At 38.9% G+C, this 19852-nt stretch overlaps 1 protein-coding gene across 1 annotated transcript in view; it reads right to left on the reverse strand.

The window, feature by feature from the left end:
* LOC124606313 (MAP kinase-activating death domain protein) overlaps positions 1 to 19852 on the reverse strand; it is a 612624-nt gene that overhangs the window by 123068 nt on the left and 469704 nt on the right. The gene's annotated exons all lie outside the window — the stretch shown is intronic.

A 19852-nucleotide genomic window follows, 5' to 3' on the forward strand; every position in this document is an offset into this window, starting at 1 on the left:
AACATAACCTCATTCAAACATTAGTCAATTTGTGCCTGCATCATAAAGTTGTTCTTGATTGAAAATGTCAGTTTACAAGCCTATTTCTTGTCATTTGTGGGAGGTGTTACTGTTTTGTTTCAATATGAAGAAAACAGTGTCTGAGTCTCATCAAATGCTCTCCAGTACATATAGTAAGGGCACTATTAGTGAAAGAATATGTTGTGAGTGGTTTCAATGCTTCAAGAATGGTAATTTTAACATCGCAGACCGGCATAGTGCATGGTTGAGAGAATGTTTTCGAAGATGCAGAATTGGAGACATTGCTGAGTGGAGACTCATGTCAAACTCAAGATGAATTGGCATGATTAGTGGGAGTGACACAGAAAGCCATTTCAAAACATCTCAAGGCTATGGGCATGATTCAGAAAGAAGGAACTTGTGTCCCGTGTGAGCTAAAAGCAAGAGAGATTGAAGGGCATTTGTGTGTTTGTGAATAGTTGCTTCAGATGCAAAAACGGAAGAGATTTCTGCATCGCATTGTGACCGGTGACGAAAAATGGGTTCATTACAATAACCCTAAATGCAAAAAATCATGGGGATATCCCGGACACCCTTCCACATTGATAGCCAAACTGAATATTCACGGCTCCAAGATCATGCTCTGCATTTGGTGGGACCAGCTCAGCGTCATGTATTATGAGGTGTTAAAACCAAGTGAAACAATCACAGGTGCTCATTATCATTTGAGCAGAGCATTAAAAGACAAATGGCCGAAATACAGCAACAGGCACAATAAGGTGATTTTGCAGCATGACAATGCTCAACCCCACGTTGCAAAAGAGGTCAAAATGTACTTGGAAACATTAAAATGGGAAGTCCTACCCCACCCGCCATATTCTCCAGACGTTGCTCCCTCTGACTATCACCTGTTTAGATCTATGGCACATGGCCTGGCTGATAAGCATTTCTGATCTCATGAAGAAGTCACAAACTGTATCAATTTGTGGATTACTTCAAAAGATGAACAATTTTTTTTTGGCACAGGATTCATAGACTGCCCAAAAGATGGGAGAAAGTAGTGGCCAGTGATGGAAAATACTTTGAATGATACATGTGTAACCAATTTGTTTCATTAAAGCCTCAAATGTTGGGGAAAAATGGCGGAAGCAAAGTTGTACACCTTGTATTATAACAGACTATTTTTATCGTTCCAGTGGGAATCTCATCCCAATCCAATGGGTTTAAATTTGTTTGGTACATTCTGAATTTGATATCATCAGAGCTGGAGACACGGGAAAAACTTAAAACCAGAGGAATTTCTCTCTGCCTTACTAGGATTTGTACTTGGCGGTAAGCAGTCACAAATTTTATTACAACTAATGAAGAAGCCATTGAAGGATTCACAAACAGCGCTGGGACTGTAACAGCTTTTACCATTTATCATTAATTTAGAGGGGCATTTTCTCTCCATTTCACTGCCAACTTCACTTCTTATAATAGGCTATTTGCAGTGGTGTCAGAATTAAACTGGGATGATACCCTGGATTTTTATTTGTAAATGAAAATGTAGAAACCAAGTTTGGCATTTCTGCTTTTGCTTTGATAATCCCAGTTTCAATCACTGTCTTGTCCATGAGTGTCTGGACACTAGCTTTGGTACCTCTAACAGTCTTTCAAGATGAGCGCAACTTCTTATCATTTTGAGAGAGATCCTGCAATAATATTCTGCCACAGTAGTCACTGAAAGCTTCTTGCATTGCCCCTTCGCAGCCAAATCTGTTTCATTCAGCATCTCCCTATCTATAACCCTATGCTTTGTTTTACACCTATTATGCACTAGTCTCTGTTTCTTTAGTAGTCTCCTTATAGTAAATACACTCCTGGAAATGGAAAAAAGAACACATTGACACCGGTGTGTCAGACCCACCATACTTGCTCCGGACACTGCGAGAGGGCTGTACAAGCAATGATCACACGCACGGCACAGCGGACACACCAGGAACCGCGGTGTTGGCCGTCGAATGGCGCTAGCTGCGCAGCATTTGTGCACCGCCGCCGTCAGTGTCAGCCAGTTTGCCGTGGCATACGGAGCTCCATCGCAGTCTTTAACACTGGTAGCATGCCGCGACAGCGTGGACGTGAACCGTATGTGCAGTTGACAGACTTTGAGCGACGGCGTATAGTGGGCATGCGGGAGGCCGGGTGGACGTACCGCCGAATTGCTCAACACGTGGGGCGTGAGGTCTCCACAGTACATCGATGTTGTCGCCAGTGGTCGGCGGAAGGTGCACGTGCCCGTCGACCTGGGACCGGACCGCAGCGACGCACAGATGCACGCCAAGACCGTAGGATCCTACACAGTGCCGTAGGGGACCGCACCGCCACTTCCCAGCAAATTAGGGACACTGTTGCTCCTGGGGTATCGGCGAGGACCATTCGCAACCGTCTCCATGAATCTGGGCTACGGTCCCGCACACCGTTAGGCCGTCTTCCGCTCACGCCCCAACATCGTGCAGCCCGCCTCCAGTGGTGTCGCGACAGGCGTGAATGGAGGGACGAATGGAGACGTGTCGTCTTCAGCGATGAGAGTCGATTCTGCCTTGGTGCCAATGATGGTCATATGCGTGTTTGGCGCCGTGCGGGTGAGCGCCACAATCAGGACTGCATACGACCGAGGCACACAGGGCCAACACCCGGCATCATGGTGTGGGGAGCGATCTCCTACACTGGCCGTATACCACTGGTGATCGTCGAGGGGACAGTGAATAGTGCACGGTACATCCAAACCGTCATCGAACCCATCGTTCTACCATTCCTAGACCGGCAAGGGAACTTGCTGTTCCAACAGGACAATGCACGTCCGCATGTATCCCGTGCCACCCAACGTGCTCTAGAAGGTGTAAGTCAACTACCCTGGCCAGCAAGATCTTCGGATCTGTCCCCCATTGAGCATGTTTGGGACTGGATGATCGTCGTCTCACGCGGTCTGCACGTCCAGCACGAACGCTGGTCCAACTGAGGCGCCAGGTGGAAATGGCATGGCAAGCCGTTCCACAGGACTACATCCAGCATCTCTACGATCGTCTCCATGGGAGAATAGCAGCCTGCATTGCTGCGAAAGGTGGATATACACTGTACTAGTGCCGACATTGTGCATGCTCCGCTGCCTGTGTCTATGTGCCTGTGGTTCTGTCAGTGTGATCATGTGATGTGTCTGACCCCAGGAATGTGTCAATAAAGTTTCCCCTTCCTGGGACAATGAATTCACGGTGTTCTTATTTCAATTTCCAGGATTGTATTTACCATGGAGGGTCCCTCCTATCATGAACTGTTCTACTACGTAGTTACCTAGTTAGTGAATGGTGTAATGTAGCAGCCTCAAATCTCTTCTTGGAATGTGTGATACACAGCTTTTAATGCATTATTTGATACTATTTCGCAATTATTATCCAATATTTAATGCTGTGTGGAGGAACTGCAGATTACATACCTACTGACACCGAACACAGCACATCTTCAACAGAACTATAAATTTTAATAATTTTTAATAATGTGCTTATGAGTTTAGAGTAAGCCAAAATAAAATTGTTAATTCGAAAACTTTTGTAGTGCAGTTATCTTTATATAAAATTATCATTTTTAGATCTCCAGAATATGGGCATACAAATATCAAGATCATTTAATAACATATAACATGAAGTACAAAGCAACTTGCTGAAAAACAAATGTTATTCTTAAGTGAGATGTGTAAATGCTAATAATCAAATAGATTGCATTACTCAGTAGAAATTTGGTTTTTTATAACTAAGTGAAATTTACTGCATATATTTTATGGAGTTTAAATTTGGAAAACACAAAATAAGAGCCCACTGATGATGCTGATGCAGAAACTTCAGCAAAACATGACTGGGAAATAGAAGAAAATATAAAATTGTGTTTTGCTCAAGGTGCACCCCCTCCAAAAAAATCTGCTTCTGTATAAGTTTTTCTCCACAGTAAATGACATAAAGTTCTGTTTGTAATAATACCTAAAACTGACTACATTGGTAAGGCTTTATCGAAGTGTCCATGGCTGTAACAGCAGAAAGAGTGGCAGCCAGTTGGCAGTCGTTAAGGATGCTCATAGAAAGCAGCACGATAGAATAGCAGTTGTAAAAGTTTGTTAATGGCAGCAAGCTGGACTTATCAGTTAAATTAAGTCAGTTTTTTTCTTTCAAAAAGTTAGCCTCTGTGAATCACAAAAAGGATCCAACATGTTTCAAAAGCAAAGACTACAGTTCTCATACAGTGAAAAAAATTTACAATAGCATTTCCTGGTACAAGTCACCTCCATAGCTGAGTGGTTAGCATGGCTGATTGCCATCCAAAGTATTATGGTTTAATTCCTGTTACTGCCATGGATCTTTCATTGGTGACAGGACTGTAACAGGTTTCACTCATCATCATGATGACAACTGAGGATCTTCTTGAATGAGAAGTATTGGCTCCAAGGTCAGCAAAGCTGACAATGGCCAGGAGAGTGGTGTGTTGACCCTGCATACAGCATCCAGATGATGTCATTGGCTAAGGATGACACAGAGTTTGGTCAGCCCCAATTGGCCCATCTGTGGCCACAGAAGTATAGCTTTGGTTTAACTTTGATCCCCCCCTCCTCCCCAAAGAATCGTATGATTTGCTATATGTCTCAGTTAGTAGCTGAGGCATATGCAGTCTAAAATTAGAATTGTTGGACTTAATTTTTTTATGTGTTACACAAGAACAGGAACATTACAATGGTCAACAATTCTTTTAAACCTGAACAACAGTTCTTCGAGTCACCTTTCTGTATCTAGTATTATATGAGCTCCAGGATTTTAGTACTATCAGCTGTATGGAGCATTTCTTTGGATCTTACACTGACACTTCCAGGTCCCTTACAGCTATTGTTAACTGGGATGGATGGTGAGTCATCTACTTTATAAAATCCTTGTGTGCACCCTACACACAGTCAGCTAAATGGGTAGCAGAATCTGATGAGTCATGCACACCAGTCCCATTGGAGGCTCTACTGTTCTCATTCCTAAGGCTCAAGACCAGGAAGTTGCATCCTAGCTTGTTACAGAACCTTTGAAGTGTCTGGCTCAATTCTTCAACTAAACTCAGAATCAGGAGGCCATGATCAGTACTGGAAACAGTACTGCAAATTGTGAGCATCTCTGGAAATCTATGAGCAACGCCGGTCTTCTCAACTTTCTCCGGCAGTTGCTGGAATGATTCAAGTATGATCTTGGAGCCCAGATGACAGGCATTGTTTGTTCCAATATCCAGCACTATCTGCACCCTGTTCCTTCAAGGGCAGCTAGAACAGTCTCTTAAATATTTTGAATGAAGCTCTCAGGCACACACAACGAGTGCACCTGCTGTTCCTTCCCATTCCTTGTTGCCATTTTCCCAATGGGTACCATCGTTTACCATACATCTGAGCCGCCAAAAATTAATAGATGCCTGGCCTTTTTTTGCATTTGCCTCCTCTTGACAAAGGACACAGCAGGTTTCACAATAAGTAAAGTGAGCCTCAGTGGTTCAGTTTCGGTTTCAGCAAAAGACAGCATCTTGAACTTATTGGTTAGGGGGACAGCCTCTGTTCTTCCTGGTTTCTATCTTCTCTGTATAACCCTTGCAAAGACACATCACTCACAGAGTAGTGGACAAGCAGTGATAGACCTATACTTCCTGTAGAGGTGACAGGATCCACAGCAGAGGATAGAACTGTAGATATTTGGTACCACAGGTACACAATTCTTGGGAGCTCTTACAATCCACCTATTCATCACAGCTTCCAAACATTTGACAACAGTCGAGGTGATTTCCACTGTATATGAATGTCAACTAACACATCCTGTGTTTGAGAACAGCATCCAAAATGGGGCTGCATTGTGGCTGGTGCAAAGTTTTACAGAACAGTAAACAAATAGTTTTAAAAATAAGCCTGCTGCTTCTTTATCAGTTCCCGGATATGTTAAGCTAAAACCATTACTAATTCCCTCCAAAAACTGAAGCAGTTAATACATAAAACAAGACAGTCCAACATCCATTGACAATTTGATATTAGATCCAACAAGTATTAGTAACTTAACTGTGAAACCAATAGTCAATTTTTTTATGACCATGCTCAGATGTTAACAATAACAGACAGAGACTGGTCAGGTACATATCACAGAAGGAAAGCATTGGCTCCCAGAATCATAAACAATGGCTCAGTCAGAGTGTTTAGAGAGAAACTATGGGAGAAGTGCTGAGGAGAAATTTATAAGGTAGACAGAGCAGATGGAAAACTGAACTGTTCCTCAAACATACTACAACAACACTTTGGGACATCTTTACCTCTAACACAAACAAGAGCGAAATTGAATGAAGGAGAGGGTTATGATTAAAATATCCTGCACTGGGATGGGAGAGCTCTACCATATTCAGAGAACAAGCTGTAGACAAGAACCAAAACTCCATTGCCGCCAGTGTTGTAGAACCCTTTAGTCTGTTACTGAGAAAGTGATACACATGTACCATACTCAAAAAAATAAAACACACCAAGAATGGGATAAAAACTACTTGGAATATTGTTAAACAAGAAACCAACAAAAATATCAGTACAACTGAAATTTAACCTCCAGAAAATACAGTAGTTCTGACATGGATTGTGGCACTTTCAAATCATTTGCCACCAATCATTACTGTCCCGCAATAGCAGCAAACATTGCACCCACTAATAAAAAATCAAATAGATGTACACTGTCTTGTGCAGACATTGCATGCATCACAAATGACCATTAGTTTACAAAATACAATACTCCTAATGAGATTACAAAATTCATCAGTTTGCTAAAAACCAGTAATTTTGCTCACTATAATTGTTTTTGCAACGGAATATTAAAATCTTGAGCAAATTTGACAGTCTTAGCCTTACGTTATGGACCAATAACCAAGCAGTTTGCCCCCCTTTAAATCAACAAATGAACCTTAATTATCTTTGTAATCAATCACTGGGTCAGGGTATTTTTCCTTACGGATTCAGATATTCTGTAGTAACACCCAATCTACAAAAATAAATAGAAGCAAACACGTTCTTATTACAGACCTACGTCACTCATACCAGCATTTTCAAAAGAGTTAGAGAAACAGATCTATTCTAGAATACTGACTCATTTAACTTAGTAGCATTTGTTAAATGCATCACAGTCTAGCATTCATCCAGCAGTGCAAGACGTCTCTTGAAGTCCTAACAAAGCCAAACCAGAAAAAATATCCTGTTGGTGTATTCTGTGACCTTTCCAAAGTTGCTGAATGTGCTGCCCAAAAAAATGTAGTTGTCAAAATTAAGTATTAATGCATGATGGCATCCCTATACAAAAGGTGATTTCTTATCTTCATAACAGAAAGCATAGTGTCTCCTTGACAGGCATTATCCCAAAAATGAAATTAATCTCATAAAGGGGAATCATACAAAGTGTGATCTTACAAATATCAGTATTGGACAGCTATTGTTCTTGACCTACATAAATGATCTTCTGATGACATTAAATGGCAATTCAGAACCTGTAATGTCTGTGTATGACACAAGCATCAATCAACAATCAAGAGTCCAAACTCAAGCTTAGGAAAACAACTCACATGACAACTAAACAAGCCTACAAGTGGTTCAGATCTAACAGTTTAAGTGGTAATCTCACAAAAACTCATGTTATAAAGTTTCAAAAATGCAGTCAATGACCTGCTAGTACTGAAAGTCATACAGTAAATAGAACACGGCATGTAAAATTCGTTGATGTCCATTTGGATAAGTAGTTAAATGGAGTCAACAAATAGGTAAACTCATCAATGAGTTTAGTTCATCATATTTTACCCATACAAGCATTTCTTATTGTGCTGTTTGATGCTTTCCTGGCATAATAAGTGCTTGAAGTGTTCTTGGGCACAGTGTCAGATTGTGTTGTGGGAACAGCATAAAATTTCAATAAGGTAGGTGCTCATCATCTTCAGGTCATTTATGAAGATTTGATCTATGCAAAGAGGTTTCATGGGCATAATTTCAGTTTTCTCAAAGGATATTTGTAATCCTATTTTGGAAGCAATTTTCTGGAGACTTTTGATGTGCAGCTGCTTCATTCCAATATAGTGCAGTTTCTGCAATGCTGTCACAATGCATACTGGTATTAACAACAGTGGGCACTAACACTTGTCAGGTGTTTCCCCATATCTTATAAATCATCTTTCATTACGTTGACTTAAAGACAAGAGTCACTATTTTACACATTTTCACTCTTTATTGTGTTATGGAATTACTTCCCATGTCAGTGCACCTAAAGTAAACAAAGAGTTTATTCACAGAAGTGAGTGGCACGAATATCATATTATTATTATTATTATTATTAACTTATTGGCCACATTGGACCACTTGAGTCATTTCATGTTCACCTTCTCTTTGGAGATTGGACTGCTTGCTTCTTGTGCTCAGCCCAGTACTTTTTCATTCATTCTGAACGCAATTTTCTTAACTCATCTGAAATCTCTACCGGTCTTCTGTGCGTCATTTCTGTTGAAAATTTATGATTCATAAGGAGAGTGTTAATTTTGTTTTTGTTCTCTGCATCAGCAATTCCGAGTATGACTGCTTCAAGATCTTGCCGAATTTCTTTGATCCACTGTCCTCCTGGCTTCTTCCCGAGACTTCCCATCACTAGTTGTTTTAAAATCCTGTAGTCAGGCAGTCATAAAGACATGAAAGAAATATGAGATTCTTTTCTTCTTCATTGTGCTGGTGATTAGGTCAACCTCACAATAGACAGTTTCATTAGGGAGGATTCTCCAGTCTCCATCAACCTGGTGTTATTTATTGATGCATGTTCTGAGAATTCTTTGTTCAGTCTTGAGGAGTTCATCAGTTCTTCTTTCATTTTTAATTTGGAACAGGGTTTCACAAGCATATGTTGCTTCCAGCAAAGTTACAGTTTTGTAATGTTGGATCTCAGTGTCTATTGATAGGCATTTCTTATTATATGTTGACCAGATTATAAATTGTGCTTTTTTAAATTTTGTTGGTTCTATTTATCCATGTTGCTTTCTCACCTAAGTTGTGCAAAATAATTTCTCCAGGATATTTAAATTGTAGAACTATGTTAACTGCTTGATCATTTATGACATTTGATCTATGCAAAGAGGTTTCATGGGCACGATTTCAGTTTTCTCAAAGGATATTTGTAATCCTATTTTGGAAGCAATTTTCTAGAGACTTGTGATCTGAGCATGAACTTCTTCCATGTCAAGGGCTGAGAGAGCTAAATCATCAGCAATCCCAAGGCTGTTTGTCCTTATTGCTGCTCCAATTTTGATTTTACATGGATTTTCTTTTTGCCAGATTGTCATGATGTAATCGAGGGTCACACTGAAAAGCAAAGGGGACAATCCATCACTTTGTCTGAGTCCTGTTGTTATTGTGAAAACTTTTGTCATTTCTCCTCTAAACTTGACCTTTGAATTTGTGTTAGTTAAAGTTAGCTGAATGAGTCTCACCAGTTTGGGATGCCTCAAGCAGAAACCTTGTCAGTGCTCTTGGACTTCATACATTTGCTTCCCACAATATCTACTCTTCAGTGGTTTTTGTAGCTGATAAAAAAGTTTCAGCTGAACTATTGTCTACAAAGTCACAAAACAAAACAAAAAAATAATTTTCATGCAGACTTTGGCTTCTTGCCTAGGGTTCTTGCCTGGAGTCATACTCTTGTGCAAATGTATTCAACACTCTGCCATCTAGCATAGACCAGCAAACTGAGAATACCAACCAGTTCAAAAAAGAATGAAAAATGTACCTTACGTGCCAAAATTTCTACAAATTTCCTGAACATATAGGTTCAAGAATTGAAAATTCTGTTAACTTGAAGGAAAGTTGTAGTGTTCATGGTAATAATGCATGACAAATAGTACTGTACTGTTAACAGTATTTTTAGTCATATCTTCTTTGCAAAATATAAATTTAATCAAGTAAATATTAAGCTACCAATTGACAAGGTAGCAGCCTTTTCTCAAAGAAGTAGCTTCCTTTCTAATTTATTAGATTATATTTAGCCAGTATAATCATGAATGGCATTAAGTAGTACGATGACAGTTTTTTTAAATACAGTCTACAGATTAAGTTTCTATAATTTGCATGTCTTTTTTTATAATTGACTCACTCTACTTCCATTAGATTCTCCTTCTCCATGGACTGCAAATAAATATCAAATTACACCCATGGAGAATTAGTTTAGATATACTTTTTGTTCCATAGATCTACAGTGAGGAAATCTCCAAGGATGTACAGCGCGTCATAAAATAAGGATACATAATGCTCTCACCCTATGAATCATGGAGCTTGGTGAAGTGGGGTGGCTTGCATGCTTCAGTGATACAGATAAGACACACTGCAGTGATAACCATGCTGGAGGGGTGTCTGTGGTTCAGTAGTTCTGGGGAAATAATCTGGATGATTGACAGACCACAATAACCTGTATGACTGACAGACCTGGTCTTGTAACATTAGCCAGTATGACAATGCTATGCTGTTACAGCCAACAACTGAAAGCAGGGGCAAACTAAGCCAGTTGTATTTCTGTGAGGGCATGAACCTCTACTGTAAAGCTCAATGATAATGGCATCCTCTTATGTAAAATGTTCCAGAGGTAAAATAGTCCCCTAGCCATATCTCTGGGCAAAGACTATACAACAATATGTTGCCATCAGAGAAAACAAACTGACATTCTACAGGTTGGAGTGTGGTAAGTTAGACCCCTTATTTGGGCAACTACATTACAGAATGTAAAAAGGGAAATGGATACGGTGAACTTAGGTGTTGTAGGAATTAGTAATATGTGGTGAAAGGAAGAAGAGGACTTCTGGCCAGGAGTGTACATGGTAATAAAGACAACATCAAATAAAGTATGGCAGGAGTGTGTCTAATAATGAATCAGAAGATAGGAATGGTGGTGAGCTACTATGAACATTATAACACTTGCTTTATTGTAACCAAGATATTCACAAATAACCACCAGAGAAATACAGGTTTATATGTCCACTATCTCTTTAGATGATGAAAACACTGATGAATGTAAAAGATGATAAAAGAAATTAAGCAGATGGTTAAGAGAGATGAATGTTTGATTGGACTTGGGCACCAGAATTTGATGATAAGAAAAGGAAGAAAGGAAAAAAATAGTAGAGCATAGACTGGGGAAATGGAATGAAAGGGGAAACCCTATGGTAAATGATGATGATGGTGGTGGTGGTAGTGGTAATAATAATAATAGTAATAATAATAATAATAATAATAATGTTGTTTGGCACCCTGGCCTGATGCAAGTCTTTCAGTCAGACACCACTTCATTTACTTGGCATACCCTTCAGGCAGCAGCACCTGGTTTTCTCTAGACAGTCATTCATCCAAGTACTAACTGGGCCCTACATTGCTTATTTTTCGTGATGTGACAGTAACTGGTGTTACCAACATGGCAAGGCCATTGCCTGTATGGCAGAATTTTGTACAGGAACAGTTGTGGACTCTGACCATAGTTTATTGGCAATGAACTGTAGATTGAAACTGAAGAAATTGTAGAAAAACAGGAAAATAAGGACATGAGATGTAAACTGAGGGAAAAAAAAACTTGAGATTGTTGAGAGCTTCATAGGTACCACTATGCTGCATGTTACTGAGACAACAGAAAGGAATACAATAGAAGACGAATGGGTAGCTCTGGGTGATGGAATAGTGAAGGCAGCAGTGGGTCAAATGGGCAAAAAGACAAGGCCCAGTAGAAATCTTTGGATGATGAATGATATACTGGATTTGATCGATTAAAGTAGAAAATATAAAACTAGAGCAAATGAAACAGGCAAATGGGAGTACAAATGTCTAAAAATGAAACTGACAGAAAGTTCTAAGTGACAAAGCAAGAATGGCTGGAGGCAAATGCAGAACTGTAGAAGCATGCTTGACTACTCGAAAGATAGATGCTGCTTATGGAAATATTAAGGAGACATCTGGAGAAAAGAGAAATAGCTCAGATAGTTAGCCAGTACTAAGCAATGAAACGAAAGCTGAAAGATGATATGAATACACACAAGGGTTGTGCAAGGGAAATGAACTTGAAAACAATTTTATAGAAATATCTTAAAAGATATGTTCAATAAGGTAAAAGCAGTGTTTATAGGATTTGTAGATTTAGAGAAAGCTTTGAAAAATGTTCACTGGAATACACTCTTTCAAATTCCAACTATAACAGGGATAAAATATAGAGGCCAAAGGTTAATTGCAACTTGCACACAAATGAGACAGTAGTTATGGGTAAAAATGGGGTAAGACAAGTTTGTAATCTTTGAAGCTATTGAATTTGTAGATCAAGCATGCATAAATTTCGAAAGGAAATTACAGTTTATAGAGAAGAAATAAAAACTGCTGCTGACACTGCAACTCTTTCAGAGACAACAAAGGATATGGAAGAACAGGAGATGGGAAAGGAAAGCAACTTTGAAAGAGGTTATATGAAGAACATTGACAAAAGTGAAACAAGGGTAATAGAAGATAGTCAGATTAAATCAGACAAAGCTAAGGAAACTACAGATGATTTATTTAGAGTACAAATTTATATGGAAGTGAAACATGGACGAGCAGTTTAGACGAAATGGAAACAGAAGTTTTTGAAATATGGTATTACAGAAGAATGCAGAAGTTTAGATGGTAGATCAGTAACTACTGAGGAGGTACTAAATGACACTGGAGGAAAAGAAATTTATAGCACAAGTTGACTAAAAGAAGGGATGATTTGATGGACACATCCTAAGGCATCAGGGAACCATCAGTTTGGTAATGGAGGTAAAAGCAAGGGGTAAAAATTGTAGTGTAAGTCTAAGGCTTGTACACAGCAAGAAGCTTCAAATAGGTGTAGGTTGCAGTAGTTATGCAGCAATGAAGAGGTTTGCACAAGAGAGATTAGTGTGGAGAACAGTGTAAAATCATTATTTGGACTGAATACCACGATAACTTAATATATGCTTGTAGAAGAGAGAGAGCGAGAGAGAGAGAGAGAGAGAGAGAGAGATGCTAATATATCTATTACAGATCCTGAGAGAAATGATTCTCATGGGCATATAATACTGTAAGTCAAAAAGACTGAAAAATATTTACACTTCACTACTACAGCCAGACTTCACCAAACACAAAGCAGTTCACAGCATTTATTTACAGTGATGACATTACTGCACTGAAGATGTGCAGAAGTCAATTTTACATAGCACTTACATTATCTGATGTTGTTAATGACACTGCTATGACCTATACTTCATACAATGTTGAGTAGCAGTTAGCATGCTCACTGGCATGCTGCAAGTTGCCAGTTCAAATTCAATCAGCAAAAAGTATTTGTTATTTAGTATTTAACTTTTCTAAAAGGTTCTCAAAATTTCTTATGCCTGTAATGTTTGCATATTCTGGAAAGTTTGGTGGCTGCATAAATAGCAATATTCTCTTCCCAGGATGCAGTTCTGTTCTGTCTGTATATTGGCCTACATAATACACTGTTTTACAGACCTAAGTGTTGTTCTTCACTGATGACTCTGCTCTCAGATTTGGAATTGATTATGGTTATGTGACATTGTTTGGTGCAGATAGCAGGCACTTCAAGATATCTACATCACTGTGGTCTGTATAAAGCAATACAAAAGCTGTCACTAGCAGCAACAGGAACAGGAATACAATCTATAAATCGCTCACAAGGTCTGTATACTGAAGAGATCAATGGATCCAAATCAGCAGTAAGTCAGCTGTACACCAGAAATCCACCACTAATTTCCAGAAATGTTGCTCAGGTTGCCATGAAATGGATGAAATGATTCGACCGAATCACCAAACGCAACAGGTGGAATGACTTGATGTGCTTGGCAGAAGTGTACACCTACTTGGATGGTAATGCCAAGCATTGAGCAGTGAAGATCAGCTTGACAGCTGGGGAAAATTGCTGGCTGAATTGAAGAAGACATCTGGGGACAATAAGCAACAAGTCCACTTTGCAAAAATACAACTGAAGCATGGTAAACTGACAAAAGACTTATATACAAAATATTTTCGCCCTATGTCACATTGTGAATCTGAATATGACAGAAGCCAAAAAAAAAAATCTCATATTTCATGAGAGGAGTCACAGAAGACATGTACCAAGCTCTTCTGATAAAGTACATCATAACAACAGAGGAATGCTTCAAGTGGTGCCAGCACATCAAGCAAATGCAACAGAAAAAGAGTAGGGTGAAGGAAGTATGACTGACTCTCGAATGCAGTCCCTATGGCAGTTGTGGAAGACCACCATCAACTCATCTCTCTCATACACCAGACAGCAAGAGAAGAGACAGCAGTTTATAGCAGCAAGAAATGTCAGACCAGATACACAAGATATAGCAGTCATGAACATCATTCCTACACAAAAGGAGGTAATAGAGAATATTGAGGAAGTGATGTATCAATCTTTAGCATCAAACTCTGCCACCAGTTGGACATGCCATGAAAAACGGACTTGACCAATACATACTTATGTCACAGTCATCAAACAACAACACAGCCCCCAACCAACACCTCCGTCATGTATATGATTTACAACAAACTTCTTGATGGAATGAATATACCATGAAGTAGTAGTCAGAATGCCCAACTTCTTAAACAGATGTCTACAAGATGATCGTCGGTGAGCATCACATATTATGACATAGAGGACTTTTGAAACAGTTGAGAGAAAGGTTAATTGCTTTTCCATCCAATGTATTTTTCCAGTGAAAATGATCTGACTGACCAAACTCAGTAGACAATAAAGGTTTATATATACAGCTGATGGTTAAAGATGCAGTTCTTTAAAATATAATTACTTCATGACTAATGCTTACTGCACAATTTAAGATTATTTAGAGGATTCACAGTACTGGTTAGTAATGAAAGGGGACTACTATGGCATTCTGTCACATAAAAATACATAATCTCAATATGATGCTTTTACAAGGAAATGTTCAAAGATATATAGTGCATGAAAGTAATCTGTTGTCATTCGCCTGAGCTCAACATTTCACTCACCAGGGAATGCGGACTTTGTTTTCCAGGCAGAATGAAGGGAGGACATGGAAACAAGCATGTCCATGGCCCTGGAGTCACCAGCAGGCAACCATAGTGTGTAGAGTGTTGAAGCCCGAAACTATTTTTATATTATAACATATTTGGTTCAAATTGTGTATGATAAAATGAACATTGTGTAATAGGCATCAACCAAATGAGACAACAGTGGAATTGTTAAGACACTGACTTTGTATTCATGAAGGTAGAGTTCATTCTGTTTGACCATCCTGATTTAGGTGTTCTTTGGTTTCCTCAAATCACTTTAGGCAAATGCTAGAATGGCTCCTTCAGCAAGACCATGGCTGACCATCTGTCCTATCTTCAAAAAGTTAATTATATATTCTGTCTGTATACATACTGGAGCTACTGTTTTCATTATATTATGATGACAAACCCAATATCATTGAGAGATGATTCCTGGATGAATAAATAAATAAGCCCAGTGCCTCATCATGCAAATCGTGAGGAAAGAGGAGAAGGAGTAGTAACAATCTCAATAAAAAAATCATGTTTCACCTGGCCTTGGCGACAAAATCCTGTGAGGGCCCTTGCTGGTGTGACAATGAAGACCTCAATGATAGTGAATGTGGAGGGAATGGATCCAGATATAGCAAAACTACCAGACAAGGCATCTCACTGAACAGAACCCACTTTTGCATCTGACCTGGATAAAGTGAACGTTTAGTGTCCATTCACCAGATATATGGCCAGAAGTTAAACTACTGGAACTAAGCTTTCCACGCCCATGGAGTTTTCTTATGATCTTGTACACGTGATTCCAAGCTCAACAATTGAGCATTTTCTTAATTTATCAGGGGGCAACAAGTCCTCCACAATCAGTGGCTCAACTATTGGATTCTGGGGAGACTAGGCTGAGACATTATATCCCAAGTCAGAGGAAATCAGAGTGCTCTGGCTAACCCAAGCTCAAAATCAAAACCTTCTTTAGAACAATAAAAAATAACTCACTCTCAAACACAGGAAATCTCTAAAAATTAAGACAAACACTTAAAGAAACAAAAAATTAAAATTTCATCCATGTAAGACACAAGATTGCCAGATGTGAATACCATGGATTTTGGGAATTACAGACTGTTCAAAAGTAATACAAACAAAAGTATCCTTAAAAATACACCCCATCTGGGTGTTGAATTGAAAGTTTCAGAAGACCTTCTCAGCTCAGTAATCAATGCAAAAAATGTGAACAACATACTAATGACAATTTCCTTAAAATATGCAAATAAAATGTATGAAGTACAATTTGTAAATGTGCTGCTCAACCATGACAATAAAACAAACCTATAAAAAGTAAATAAGTCATGGGAGGAAGTGAAAAATCTACAAAATACACAGCTAGAGAAAGAGAGAAGATAAGGGAAATGGTAGGTGATTTTCCTGGGGATAAATGAACCAATCAAAACAGAAAGAGACTAGTAGAACTGTGTAGAAATGTCAATTTAAAATGATGTCAACCCATTTTAAGAAAAATCTTCATAAAAAAATCATGGAATCAGCCAACAAGAATGTAGGCGAATTCCAAATTGATCAAACTGCAATCTCTTACCCATATCACAAGGAGACATTAAATGCTCGTTATGACTTCCTAGTGCACTGTGTGGATCTTTAGTGGATACAGCAGTTAGGAACAGATGCCATTCATGAACAGAGAATTCAGATATTAATTTATTCTACATCTAATATCAAATATTAAAAATAATACCAAACTCTGTTGCTGTAGTTACAGCGTCAGTCACTAACAGTAGCTCTGAATGCAGAAACATACACAGACACAAAAGAGTCATGCATCTCTCACTCTTCAATACAGTGTCTATTCAGAAGATGTTAAGTCCTGGCTACTATGAAAATTTGTAAATGTTGTTCAGCTGGCAAATACACAAAATGAGCTTAGTGCATGGATATTCGAACTTAAGTGTAAGAGGCGTTCAAAATGAAATGAGCTGGAGGCATAATTACAGAAACCAGTACCTGTATGTTAGAAGTATTGACCATGGCTGTTGAGACACTTGTCCCACTGTGACACAAGGTGGTGGATGGCTGTATCATAAAATTCCCAGGGCTGCAATATTAACCAGTTCCGCACGTACAGCTGGACATCATTGTCCAAGGTGAATCGTTTGCCTCTCAGAGCCATTTTAAGGGGACCAAAAACGATGTAATCACAGGGAGAGAGGTCCTGACTGTATGGATGGTGGCCAAGAACCTCCCCTTTGAATTTCTGCAGGAGTGCTGCAACTGTGTTGGCTATGTGAGGCTTTGCATTGTTGTGGAGCAGGATGACCCCATGGGTGAGATTGCCTGGTTGTTTTGATTTGATCGCTTGGCGAAGGGTGATCAAGGTTTGCAAGTAACGTTGGGCATTCAATGTTGTCCTGTGCTGCAGGAAGTGAATCAGAGGGGGGCTGTTTTTGGTCCCCTTACAAAGGCTGCAAGAAATGTGGCAGTGTAACTGGCAGTGTAAGGGTTTGAAAGTGTGGCCAACTGGATAACAGGCAATGCACAATGCTCAAGTACACAAAGGAGCAAATCTTGACATAGGCCACTACCTAACCCAAGTGGAGCTAAATTTAAAGCCCAAAAATTCAAGCAAAAGGATGTCACTAATTTTTAAATTTGAAACCAGAAATTCCATCACTGTTATTATAAAATGAATTTGACAAAACGCAAGCACAAAATTGTGAACTGCTCAAACACAAGCTTATCAAAATGGTCTGAAACCAAATTCCCTTACAAAGACATAAAAAACATCCATAGTTAAATGAAGAATGAGAACAGGCAGTAAAATCTCAACACAAGGCATTCAAAACATGTACTAGTAACAAATAAGAAAATGTGCATAACATTTTCCTAGCAAATGGAAAATAAGTTTCGAACCTGATTAAACAAGCAAAAAGACAACATGGGTATAATCAGCTCTGTGACACTGAAGAAGTTTAAAAGAGAGAAAGAGAGAGAGAGAGAGAGAGAGACCACTACTGCCAACAACAACCTCAGGACTTTTCATAAAACATTTAAAACAAATTTAAATGGATACCAGTCCCAAAATCTTTGCTTCAAAAAGGGAAATGGACAATTAGAATTTAACAACCAAGAAAACTGCAAAGAATTTTGGAAAAATTTTTAAAAACTTTTAAACTGCCTGAGCCCTTGGAAAGATTCCCACCAGCAATTTCCCTAAGAAAAATTGGAAATTTGTGGTAAGGTCTTATGGAACCAAAGTGCTGAGGTCATTGGTCCCTAATCTAACTTAAACTACCTTACGCTAAGGATGACACACACCCATGCCCGAGGGAGGACTCGAACCTCCGACAGGGGGAGCCAGGCGGACTGTGACAAGATGCCTCAGATCGCGCAGCTACCCCGTGTGGCCCTAAGAACCACAACAAATGCAGAAGAACCAAATGAAGACGAAAATGCTAGACAAATTAAAAGAGGTTCAAATAAAGCATCTAGTGAAGATGGAATTGTTACAGAACTGCTGAAATCAGCTGACCCCAAACCTTTAAAAAAATTATATCAATCATTAACTATGGTAAACTGAAACATTTCAGGTTGGAAACCTGCCTTAATACATTAGGTGCATAAAAAGGGAGACAGAATGGATGTTAATAATTACAGAGCGATTTCACTTCTTCTTGTCTCATACAAAATTCTATCTCTTTGTCTCTGGAACCAAACTCAATAAAAACGTAAAAGCAAAATTGCTGAGTATCAAGCAGGCTTCAGACCAAACATATCTTTTCAAGAACAAATTTTAGTTCTGAAACTAATTCTCAACCATCAAACAATTTACAACAAGATAGCAGTTTGTACTTTCATACATTTTAAAAATGTGTACGACACCTACCAAATAATGAAGAAGCAATGTTAGGAGAGACTATTTAGCAAAGACAGGTTACGAAATTTGTTATCAGGCTTACATGAGACATTTACAGCAAAAATGTATCTCAAAATATATGAAACTGAGACATTACTATACAGTCATCAAACCAGAACATCTTCATGGGGCTGAGGCATCCATTTTAAACAGAAAGAGACACTGAAGAATTCCAAAAGAGAAAACAATAAGCAATCAGGAAAACTTTAGTTCCAAATTATACTGAAGGAGGAACATACAGACTAAGAATAAATACAGATACTGAAAATTATATCAATGTGTATTTGCATATGGAAAAAGGAGGATAAAATTGTATGGACAGGCCATGGAATTCTATGAAACTTGCGGTAAGTCAAAAATCAAAACAATAAGGAATAACATAATGTAAGATACATGACAGGTAAATATTCTGACAGAAAACTCCCAAATGGACAGTTGGCCTGGCAGAAAAAAACAAGAAGACCAGAAAAATTTGGTCTGGTGAACTGGAAATAGGCCATTCTGAGAGAATGAAAGTAATATGGGCTCAAAGAAATGCTAAAACAAGATGCTGGAAATGCCTCATGTGGTCCAGCATGACCCAAATGTGAATAACAATAATAATGCAATAAAAAAATAAAACTGCCTGCTGTGACCTGGTGTTGGACTGTTTAATTAACAACTGAGCCATCTCCGCTGAAGCTGAATTTTGTTCACTAATTAGTCTGCTTGTGTCATCAGTAATAAGAACAAGATACCAGAAGTATCCTTGTGAAACTCCATTTGTTACAATCTCTTGTTCTGAAGTTAGTTTCACTCCTGTGCAATGATGTGTTATT

This window comes from Schistocerca americana, chromosome 3, assembly GCF_021461395.2.
Source record: "Schistocerca americana isolate TAMUIC-IGC-003095 chromosome 3, iqSchAmer2.1, whole genome shotgun sequence".
In the NCBI taxonomy this organism is placed as follows: domain Eukaryota; kingdom Metazoa; phylum Arthropoda; class Insecta; order Orthoptera; family Acrididae; genus Schistocerca; species Schistocerca americana.